The sequence below is a fragment of the Mesoplodon densirostris genome, chromosome 13, assembly GCF_025265405.1.
Source record: "Mesoplodon densirostris isolate mMesDen1 chromosome 13, mMesDen1 primary haplotype, whole genome shotgun sequence".
Lineage (NCBI taxonomy): Eukaryota > Metazoa > Chordata > Mammalia > Artiodactyla > Ziphiidae > Mesoplodon > Mesoplodon densirostris.
In genome coordinates this window covers 91,316,964-91,326,736 of record NC_082673.1, presented here as the reverse complement: position 1 = coordinate 91,326,736, position 9,773 = coordinate 91,316,964, and the positions used below count along the sequence as shown (strand labels likewise).

The following is a 9,773-nucleotide window of genomic DNA, read 5'->3' as shown; positions in this document are numbered from 1 at the left end:
CAACCTTCTAACAACAGACTTACAGCTCTTATACAGCCATTTTGTGCCATGAGGCAGAGGGCCCATTCGAGGGTCAGAGAATCAAGATGAAAGGAGTCCAGGGCACTGATGATTTCGAGGCCCACCCTCCCAGCCCTATGGCCTACTTGGACTTGAATGTGTACCGCTGAAAGTAAACATTGATTTTATTTAAGCCATTGTTATTGGGATTTTCTGGCATTAGCAATCAAATCTAATTGTGTGGCATCCCCAAGGCCTAGCATGTTGCCTGACATCGGAAGGTTGTTCAATGAATAAATGATGGCAAACAGGATAAGACTGGGCAAGAGGAGAGGGGGACGCTGTGCCAGGTAGCAAGCCTGGGTGGTGGGTGAGGGACAGACAGACTGGCTCCTTGGGGTGTGGAAATGCCTCCTCCCATGGGGGTGGGGAATAAGCAGGTTCTGCTACTTCCCAGGAGGAGCGGCAAACTCCTCCTTCACAGAGGTTGCGATTAGCAAAGACGACACTCAAGTGCTCCTGCTGTGGAGTTTCTTTTCTTTTTATTTATTTTTGCCTCTCCTGCTTGGTGATAAATACCTTGGGAGGCTGCTAGGAGTCTCACCTGGAGTCAGTTTTCTAAGCGCCTGAGACTGGTCTCTAACAGTTGGGGGTGAGGTGCTTGTGTTGGTCAAGCCCCTGCTAGGTGCTGGGCCTGTGCCAGCCCTTTCCCAGCACGTGTCCCCCAGTGACACTGCCCCGTACGGGTGACAGGGTAGCGGTGCGCCACCCTGCCCCTCCCATGCCTGCTCTCCAGCCGGCTCCCACATCACCGCTTTGAACATGCCCAGAGAAGGTGTCACTGCTCAACATCACACAGCAACACAGGGATAGGTTTGGTGTTAGAAGAGAGTAAGGCTCTGTGGGGACACAGAGTGAACACTAGGCCCCCGTGAGTGCAGCTTGTGTGCTCACTGACTTGTCATCACTCCCCGAGGCCACACCACACGCAGGGTGCCCTGCTGAGCGCCGAGATGCAAATTCAACCACATGGGCCTGCCCTCAAGAGGCCTGTTGCATGGTGGGCGAGTCACAAGCCTAAAAGGGTGGTCGTCATGCCCGGATGTGGTTGTACGGGCTAGGAGTGGTGCCGGCAGCAGTGTGGAGGAAGCAGGGGCTTCTTTCCTCTCTGATGAGAGGGTACAGCTGGGGCGGAGGCTCCACCACGCAGCTGCTCCCTGTCCGCAGCTTGGGACCCACCCCTTTGCTCCCCAAATGGCTGCTCTCCTTGGGACACCGTGCCCGCATTCCAGGCTGGACAAGAGAAGGCACAGGGCTAGCTGGCTACGTCGGTCCCTTCTGGGTCTGAAGACTCACCGTGTCCTCTGCTGTCGTCCTCCAGGCCAGCACTACCTTGCTGCCTTGAACAAAATGGGTTCTGTTGGTAAGGGACAAAGGGGGACTGGGCCGCAGGGATGACCTGCTCACGGGATTTGATGGAGGAGGGTCTGTGGTGAGTGGGTGAGGGCTGCCACGGGCTGGGTCGGGGTGGGGGGGTGCAGAGTGGAAGTGTAAACACCTTCTTCCCCTGGACGGGGCTGGGTGGGATTTTCCCAGAGAAGCTGACCTGGGAGCCGGTCTTCAGGGGATGGACAGGAAGGGTGGGGGAGGGGAACTCGCTGCAGACCCCAGGTGGACAGTGTTTGACCCAGGGATCTAGTACAACCACGCAGAAGCCCAGGTGGCTACCCCTGTTAACAGCGAGCGTTTCTGGGGTCGGCTTCGGTGGGCGCTACACGGAGGCTCCTTCTGAAGACCCCGCGGGCACAGCGAGGATGCAGTGCAGCGGACAGATGCCCTGTGGGGGCTGCGGCAGCTTCTTCCCTCCGCTCTTCCTCTGGGGGTCTCTCGGCCACCCCCTTGACCCTCACCCGTCCGGGTCCTGGTGGAGGGGGCCGTCTCTCCTGCTTCTCCGGGGGACGCTAGGGGGCCTTGCCCCAGACTGGGGAGGAGGCAGCAGGTACTGAGCACCAGCCCTGGGCGGCCCTGCTCGTGCTAGACCACCCGGTCCGCAGCCCCGGGGCACCCGCTCGGCCCGTTGGGTAGGCGGGAAGCACACTCTGCAGGTGGTCGTCCTGGAGGAGGTGTACTTCGCTTTCCCCTCCTTTCCTCCACACCCGCGCCCGCTGAGGGTGGGGCGTGGCCGGAGCACCCTCAGACCCCGCTCTCTGGAGACCCGTCCCCTGAGGGCCCTCCGCGGAAAGGCTTTGGTGTGTGGTGACGATCCCGTCTACTTCCCCGCAGGCACGGACCAAGGCGTGGGGTCCGCAGGGCACGGCCCCTCCCGGCAGTGCTCAGCGGCCGCCCTAGACCCGGGCGCTGGCCCTTGTGCCCTCCGGACCCGAATCCGGGACCCGCACGGCCACTGCGCCGCCGCGGCTCTGCCTCTCAGACCGGTGAGATCCGGTCGGGCCTCTGAGGCGGAGACCGCGCACTCCGCGTCTGTCACCCCCGTTCCACAGGTGGGGGGACTGAGGATCGGGGGTGCGAGTGAGCCGGCCACCTACAGGCCCGGGAAGGCGGCGGGAACGGCTCGGCCCAGCCCGGCAGGCCGGAACGGCGCGTCCTCAGTGGCCCTCGAGGGCCGCGGCCTTGGGTACCCGCGGGGGCTCCCGCCGGGCGCACGCTTTCTGGCCCAGCCGGCCGCCGTCCCAGGCCGTTTTCCGCCGCCCGCGCGGGGCACTCTGGGACGTGTAGTCCCAGGGCTCACGCCGTCCTCAGCCCGTCCGCGGCTCGGCGGCCATTGGCTGGCGCGAGGCGTCGGGGCCGACGGGACGGACAGGGGGCGGCCTCGCGGCCCTCGCCGGCGCGAGAGGGGCCGTCACGTCATGTTTGGGTGCCGGCTCCGCCCCCCGTACCGCCCCTCCCGCCGAGAGCGCACGGAGCGCGCCCGCGAGCCACCGAGGCCCAGGTGAGGCAGCGGCGCGCGGTGGCGCCGGGCCGGCGGGGGCGGGCCGGCGGGGGTAGGCTGGCTCGGCTGGGAGGGCGCGAGGCCGGAGTCGGGGGCGGCGGAGGCCGGGGCCGGGAGGGTCGCGCGGGGCCCGGGGTGTTCGGGGGCGGGGTGGGGCGGGGCCCGCGCGGCGGGAGGGCCGCTGGGAGGGGCGGGACCGCCATGGGAGGGGCGGGGCCTAGGGGCGGGGTCGTGGGAGGGGCAGGGTCTCGGGGGCGGAGCGCTCGCACCGAGGCCCGGGTGCCCACCTGTTGGGCGCCAGGGACGCTGCTCATTACCAGCGAGCGGGAGGCAGCCCTTGAGGGAGAGCCGGACACGATGCGCCTCCCCTCCGCTCCTTTCTGCCTTCCCTCTACGTTTGGCTTAAAACGTGCCTCTGGGGCACGGAGGGTAGGGGCCCTCCCGCCCGTCCAGCTTCCAGGTGCCTCTGATCTGTGCTGCCCCTGCGGAAGCCCTCCAGGGGCTTCCTGTTGGGAGACTCACGTTTCACTCCTCCTTTGCCCTCTGGGCTCTTTGTGCGCCGTCCAGTGTGGCGGCCACTGGCCAACGCGGCGCAGGCATGGAACTCTGCGGTCATGACAGAAAATTCTTTGGGTCGAGCTGCTGGACTAGATGGGCCTGCTGCCAGTGCAGCCACAGCTGGCCCCTTCCTCACCCACCCTCTTCCTGCCCTTGTCTTAGTTCCTGGTGGGATGGCAGCTCACCATCTTTACGGCAGGTCACAGCCCACTTTCCTGACCGCCCTCTCCTACCAGTACCCTGGTTCAGGTACTTTCTCTTTTCCTTCCCAGCACTTCATGTTTTGTCAGTGTCGCTTGTTTGCTTGTTTTCTGCTTTATCTTGGGTCCCCAGGAGGCAGGGATTGGGATTGTTCCTCACTATAGCTCCAGGGTGGACTGAGTGTCAGGGTGAGGTTCAGGTGAAGTTTGTCAGTATTGGAGTGCTTCAGCCTATTAAAATGGTACTTCTGAGTGGTCAACCTCATATGTTGTAGGTCCTCGGTAGAAACCTGGTGCAGCCTGCCCAGGACAGTGCAGGAGCCCAGTTGTGACTGCAGTGGCTGTGGGAGAGTGGCAGTCCGAGAAGGCTTCCTGGAGGAGGTGGAGCTTCCTGGGCCACCTGCACATTTCTCTCCCCCTTTGTTTGCTCTGACTGTATCCAGGCTACCTTCTCTGGGCGCTCCTCTGCAGGGCCCTGAGGTGGGCACCTAGACACGGGCACTGCCATCTAGGGGTTTGGGGGCTCATGGGCAGACAGGAGTCCTTAAGTCCCCTCCTGCAAGGTGAAGGTCGGGACCCTGTTCCTGCCTACTGCTTCAGCCACATCTTCCACCACTTGCTTCGTGTGCCCTGCCAGTGCACAAGCCCTTGTTTCCTGCACAGCCCACGTCTTTTCTCATGTCTGTGCCTTCCGCTTGGAATGCCTTGTGCTCCGGTTCTCTTTGGACACTTTCCTGTCCCCTTCCTCCCCTGGGTTGGTTCACCCACGTTTATGACCGTGGCTCACAGCACACAGCACCCTGCTGTGTTACTGAGAGTTTCGTTGCTCTCTGACTAGTGTTTGGACTAGTGTTTGGGAGAAACAAACTGTTGGCCAAGGCTTAGAGTTTTTTTTTTAACACGCACAGGCATATCTGTGGCTGCTGGGTTTGTTTCGATTGTGTTATTTGCTACAAATGGAGTTTAACCTGGGTGGCTCAGTCCAGCCGTAATTCTTTCTGTTCTTTGAATTGTGATCTGTGCCATGTCAGTAATGACGGACTTGCTGGGCTGTGAAGGTAGGCCGCCTCTCGATTCCTCTGTTTTCTGCCAGAACATTCAGCACTGCCTGGCTCCTAAGTGTGTGCTGGATCCCTGAATGGAGGAGTGGGTGACATAAGACTAAAGTGAAGGGGGAATGAACAGCGGCAGACCCGAGGGAGGCAGGTGAGGCCTGGATTTGGTGCTGATCCCGGGAGGGCCAGCCTGTGCCGCGCTGAGTCACTTGAAGAGCAGCCGCGACAGGGCTGTGGGGAGCAGGGACCAGGGGTCTGAGGTCTGGGGTCTGGGCCGGATCACAGGAGAGGCCTATGGCTAGAGGTGTGTGCCCCCTCCCAGCCCGCAGAGTCCAGACTGTCGGCCTCTGGGCTCAGTATCGTGTGGCTGGGTCCACGCTGGTGGTAGCAGTGCCGTGGACCTTTCCCTGGCGTGCTTGCTGGCTGGGGAGAGCGGGGTCTTCCTGGGAACCGGCGCGGCAGGCTGCACACGGTCCCAGCAGCCCTGCGCTCCCGCCTCCAGGAGAGGGCAGCCCACCCCGAGGTGGCCACAAGAGAGCAGGCCAGGCAGTTGTGCTGACCCTGTGAGCCCCCATCTCGGAGCTCCCAGTCAATAAAGTTTTATTGTTTTCTTTACGTGGGTTGATGGAAGACTGTCTCGTTTTCTGCCTCTTGATGTCCCCCGAGGGAAGGATGGGGACCCAGCCCTGACTGCGTCAGCATCCTGGTACGAACAGTGAAGTCCCGCGGACACAGCGTGGCTGAGTCTCAGCTGTGGGGTCCTGAGCCATGTTCCTCATTAACACGTCCCCTCCCTCTGTCCTTTCTGATCCCGCAGCCACCGGGAGGTGGTGGCATCTGCGCCATCGCAGAGACACAGGCACTGAAGCTCTGGGAGGGGCTGTGGAGTCAGGGGGTGCCCGGGAGGCTGGTGCAGCGGCTCCTCTTCTGAGCAGCCCTCCGGCTCCAGAGACTGCTCTCTGGCCTGCGTTTGAGGTGGATTAGCGGGAACACAGGAGAACTGGCCATCGTCACCCTCTTTGTATCACCATCATGATAGTCAGCGCCGTTTATGAACCTAGCACCTGCTAGCTTCCTCGTATTCCTAAGGTCAGGACACTGCCCGGGGCTGAGTAACTTACCCGGAGTCACAGGCGCCTAAGTGGGCGGCTGGATTTGCCTCCAGCACTCAGGCTCCAGAGCCCGCTCACCCGCCCGCCCAGCCTTCCTGCTCTGCTGCTTCCTGGGAGGACCAGATTGGAAGATGCCGCCGCCCCAGAGGATGCTTTTTGAGTTGCAGAACGTCTTTGGTAGTGGTGATGATTATACTAATAAAGACTTAATCCTGACTTTCCCTCCGTATTGAACTGATGTTCTAAAGGAGTGCCTGGCACGGGTCGAGGGCGTCAGGGAGTCCAGGTCTGGAAGTGTGGTATCTCTCGTAGGGGTGCGGGATGTCGCGGCTGGGCTGGAACTTGGAATTCTTGTTCCCAGTGTGGCCGGATGAAAGGGGGTTAGAGTGAGCCCACCATTGGCCATGGCTCCTCTCTGGGATCTGTGGAAAGGAGTCACGTCCTTAGGGCTTTGGGACCAGGTTCCATGCTCGGGCACCTGTCTGTCCACATCTGTCCTACTGTTGCCTGAGCCAGACCCTGGATGTGGTCGCGGGGTCACAGGCTGTGCCTGCACCAACTAGGAAGCTGGATGTTAGGGGTACGGGGTGGTGGGGAAGGAGGGCGGTGGGATGTTGTCTGGGGAAGATGGGGGACAGGCACCCCGGGGGATGGCAGGGGCATCAGAGCTCTGTTCAGGGAGTCGGCGCCAGACAGAGCCGGCCAGGGGCAGCCCCCCCGCCTTCCGCCCCAGACACCTCTGGCTGGCTGCCCTCCACCGGGAGCCATAGTCTGTTCCTGCCAAGTATTTGGAAAGGGACACAGTTTTACACCGGCAGCCCGGAATCAATCTCTCCCACGTGAACATGGCACAACAGCCCCCTTCCCGGGCCTGGCTTCCCTCTCAGCACAGGCTTTCAGTGGCGGTGCCAACGAGGAGCTGGATCCCTGCCTCAGGTCTGCCCCCCTTCCCAGCTATGGCCTCACCCACAGCCAGGGTGCTAATGAGCCTGGGCAGGTGGGGGGTGGGCCTGGGCTTGGGAGGTGAGTCAGTTCTGTGTCTTCCGGGTCCAGGGTCCGGAAAGCCTTCAGTCGCAGGGCGGACGTTCTGGCTGGTCCGCAGCCTCCAGCCTGGATCCCATAATCCCCTCTCAGTGTCCTGGCTCTTCTGGCCCGGGGGCTGCTCTGGCGTGTTTCCCCTGCTGACATGCCTCAGGGCGCCCATCTGCAGCATCAGGCCGCCTCCGCACTTGGCCTTTGCAGCCCTCACAGTGTGACCTGAATGTCTTTCCAGCCCCTGGTCAACCTGCTGGGCCGATTTCTCGGCTGCCCAAGCCTGCCCTCTGGGGTCAGCTTGGCTGCCCCTCTGGCTGGAATGGCCGGGCGGCAGCGCCCCCGGGGACGTCCTCCGACCGGTCAAGGCTCAGGTCTGCGCTGCCATGTGGAAGCCTGGCCCATCCTCGGGGGCCTGGCACAGGGCAGGGCAGGGCAGGGGCTGCAGACTAATGGAAAGCCTTGCGTGGCTGCTTCCTCATTTCCTTGTGGTCATTTGTTTGGTGTCGGGCTCCCCATATACTCTCCAGGGCCAGGACCCTGTGGGACTCTGTGGCCCCAGCACAGGAAGAGCACACAGTAGGTGCTTGATAAATGCTCATGTAAGCACAAGCTAGCTATTGGAAAGGGCTATTTCTCAGCTCTTTCAGCTGGTTTCTGGGCATCTGCTGTGCTGGGGGCCACCCGCATCTCCAGGTGGGCCAGCCGTGAGCAGGTGCTTCACGTGTGCCCCGGCTCCTCGGAGCAGAAGGGAGATGGCAGCTTGCAGAGGGTGGGTTATAGCTTGCAGGGGGCGGAGCTGTGTGGGGATGAGTCTTCCAGGGCCCTGCAGTGGGTGGCACGTGGAACATGCTGTGGGGACCCTGAGGAGCGTGGCCGCAGCTCCGAGTGGAGGGTGTGGTGGTTTTAGTGCCCCTGGTCAGAGCAGGGAAGCGGGGCAGTCATTTCCTCTCAGACCTCAGGAGGTGATGCCTGTTGTCCCAAGGCCACGAAGTGCAGAGCAGGCTGGGCGTAGGACCTGGCGTGTCCAGCCCTAGAACCTGGGCTTTCCCACTGTGCCCCACAGCGTTACCGACCCAGGGTTGTGGAGAGCTGCTGGACCAGTGGCTTGAGGGGGTCCCCGGAACTGGAGGGGCTCTAGTCACCCCAGCGGGCAGCATCCTCTTCCTTTAGCCAGAGCAGCTCTGATCTCATCCATCTCACCTGGACCTTCTGAGGATGATTGTGTTTGAAGAAAGGATTCTGTAGCTGGGAAAAGCTCTAAAGCCAGTTCAGCCCTCATTTTACATCTGGGGAGGCAGGGGCCAGAGCCGCCTGCTGCTGTGGGGTGCAGCCTTGCCCTGCCTCTTCCGTCTGGCAGTGTGTGCCGCTGCCCACCTGCAGGAGGGGTTGGAGGCCCGTGGAGGGGGAGCCCCACAGGCAGCAGGCGGGGTTCTGTCTTATGGGCCAGGAGGGCCAGCTGGGCAGGAGTGAAGTCAGGCAGCAGGCACGGAAGTGATTGGATGGACAGAAGTCTTAATGGTGTAGGGTAGGTCTTGCTGCGGTAACAAGTATCCCCCAGGTGCCAGCAGCTTAAAACCACAAAGTCAGCTTTGTGCCTTGGGAAGGGCACCCTTCCTCGCTGGGCTTCCCCTTTTCCCCTGTGCTCAGAGAGAGGTCGGGCCCTGTGGGGTCACCTCCCTTGTGGCCCCCATGTCCCAGGAGGCAGGCACTCGGGAAGCAGATCAGGCTGGATATGTCCTCTGCTCTGGCCACTTGGTGACCTCAGGCATGGAGATTGACAGCCCAGTGTCTTTTGTTTTTGTTTTTTTAATTATCAAACTTTATATTTTGAGACATTGTGTGTTCACACGTGCAACTGTAAGAACTGATTCTGAGCCTTCCTGTGTACCTTTACCCAGTTTCCCTAAAGGTAGCATCTCACAGAGCTGTAGCATCATGTCACACCCAGGGTACCAACAGTGGATGCAGTCAAAATACAGGGTGTTGCTGTCACGCGGTTCTACTTTTGTAGCCACACCCACCTCCCTGCTACCTTCACCCTCCTGAACTCCTGGGAAGCCCCGGTCTGTCCTCCTTTTTTCTTATGTCATTTCAAGAATGTTACACAAATAGAATCATGCAGTATGTAGCCCTTGGGGACTGGCTCTTTTCATCTGGTATAATTCCCTGGAGATTTCTCAAGGTTGTCACATGTACCTGTAGTTTGTTTGTTTTGATCACTGAGTCCTGTTCCATGGTGTGAATGGACCATGGTTTAACTGTTCCAGTGCTCTTGCACTTTTTGAGTAGTGTATATGGTTCAAAAGTAGAAACGTATGAGGAAGCTACAGTAGAAAGTGAAAAGTCTCCCCATCCCAGCCGCCCGGTCCTTGTCTCCACAATGTGATTCTGCTCTTGGTCTCTTATCTATCCTTCCAGATACGTAAGAATGCGATTATCTACCAAATACAAATCTACACTTTGATATTTTTCCTTTTTCTGTCACAAGTCATGTTATAAATTTCTTCTCCACCTTGGTTTTAATTTTTTCCCCCACTAACCAAAACGTCCTGGAGGTCTTCCTATATTAGTACAGAGAGCTTCTCTTTTTCTTGTTGACACCTGCAGAATGTTTCGAGTATGGGTATGTCAGAATCGATTTAATGTAGTCTCTTGTTGATAGAAATTTAGGTTATTTTCAGTCTTTGCCTATTACAGAATGAATGACCTCTTCGTATGTCATTTGATGCATGTATGTAGGATGTTACGCTCTGAGTGCAAGTGCTGGGTCAGAAGACTCAGACTTGCCTCATTAGGACGCACCTTGCCAGCCCCACTCCAAAGGGGAGGCACCGGTCCACATACCCATGGAAAGCTGTCAGCG

At 59.9% G+C, this 9,773-nt stretch overlaps 1 protein-coding gene across 1 annotated transcript in view; it reads left to right on the top strand.

Annotated features, from left to right (window-relative positions):
- The first annotated feature begins 2,895 nt into the window (after positions 1-2,895).
- The window catches only part of TSNARE1 (t-SNARE domain containing 1), a 79,794-nt gene continuing 72,916 nt past the window's right edge, over positions 2,896-9,773 (top strand). The window contains exon 1 of the mRNA XM_060115741.1: positions 2,896-2,950. The gene's annotated coding sequence lies outside the window, so the exon portion shown is untranslated. The remainder of the gene's footprint in view (positions 2,951-9,773) is intronic.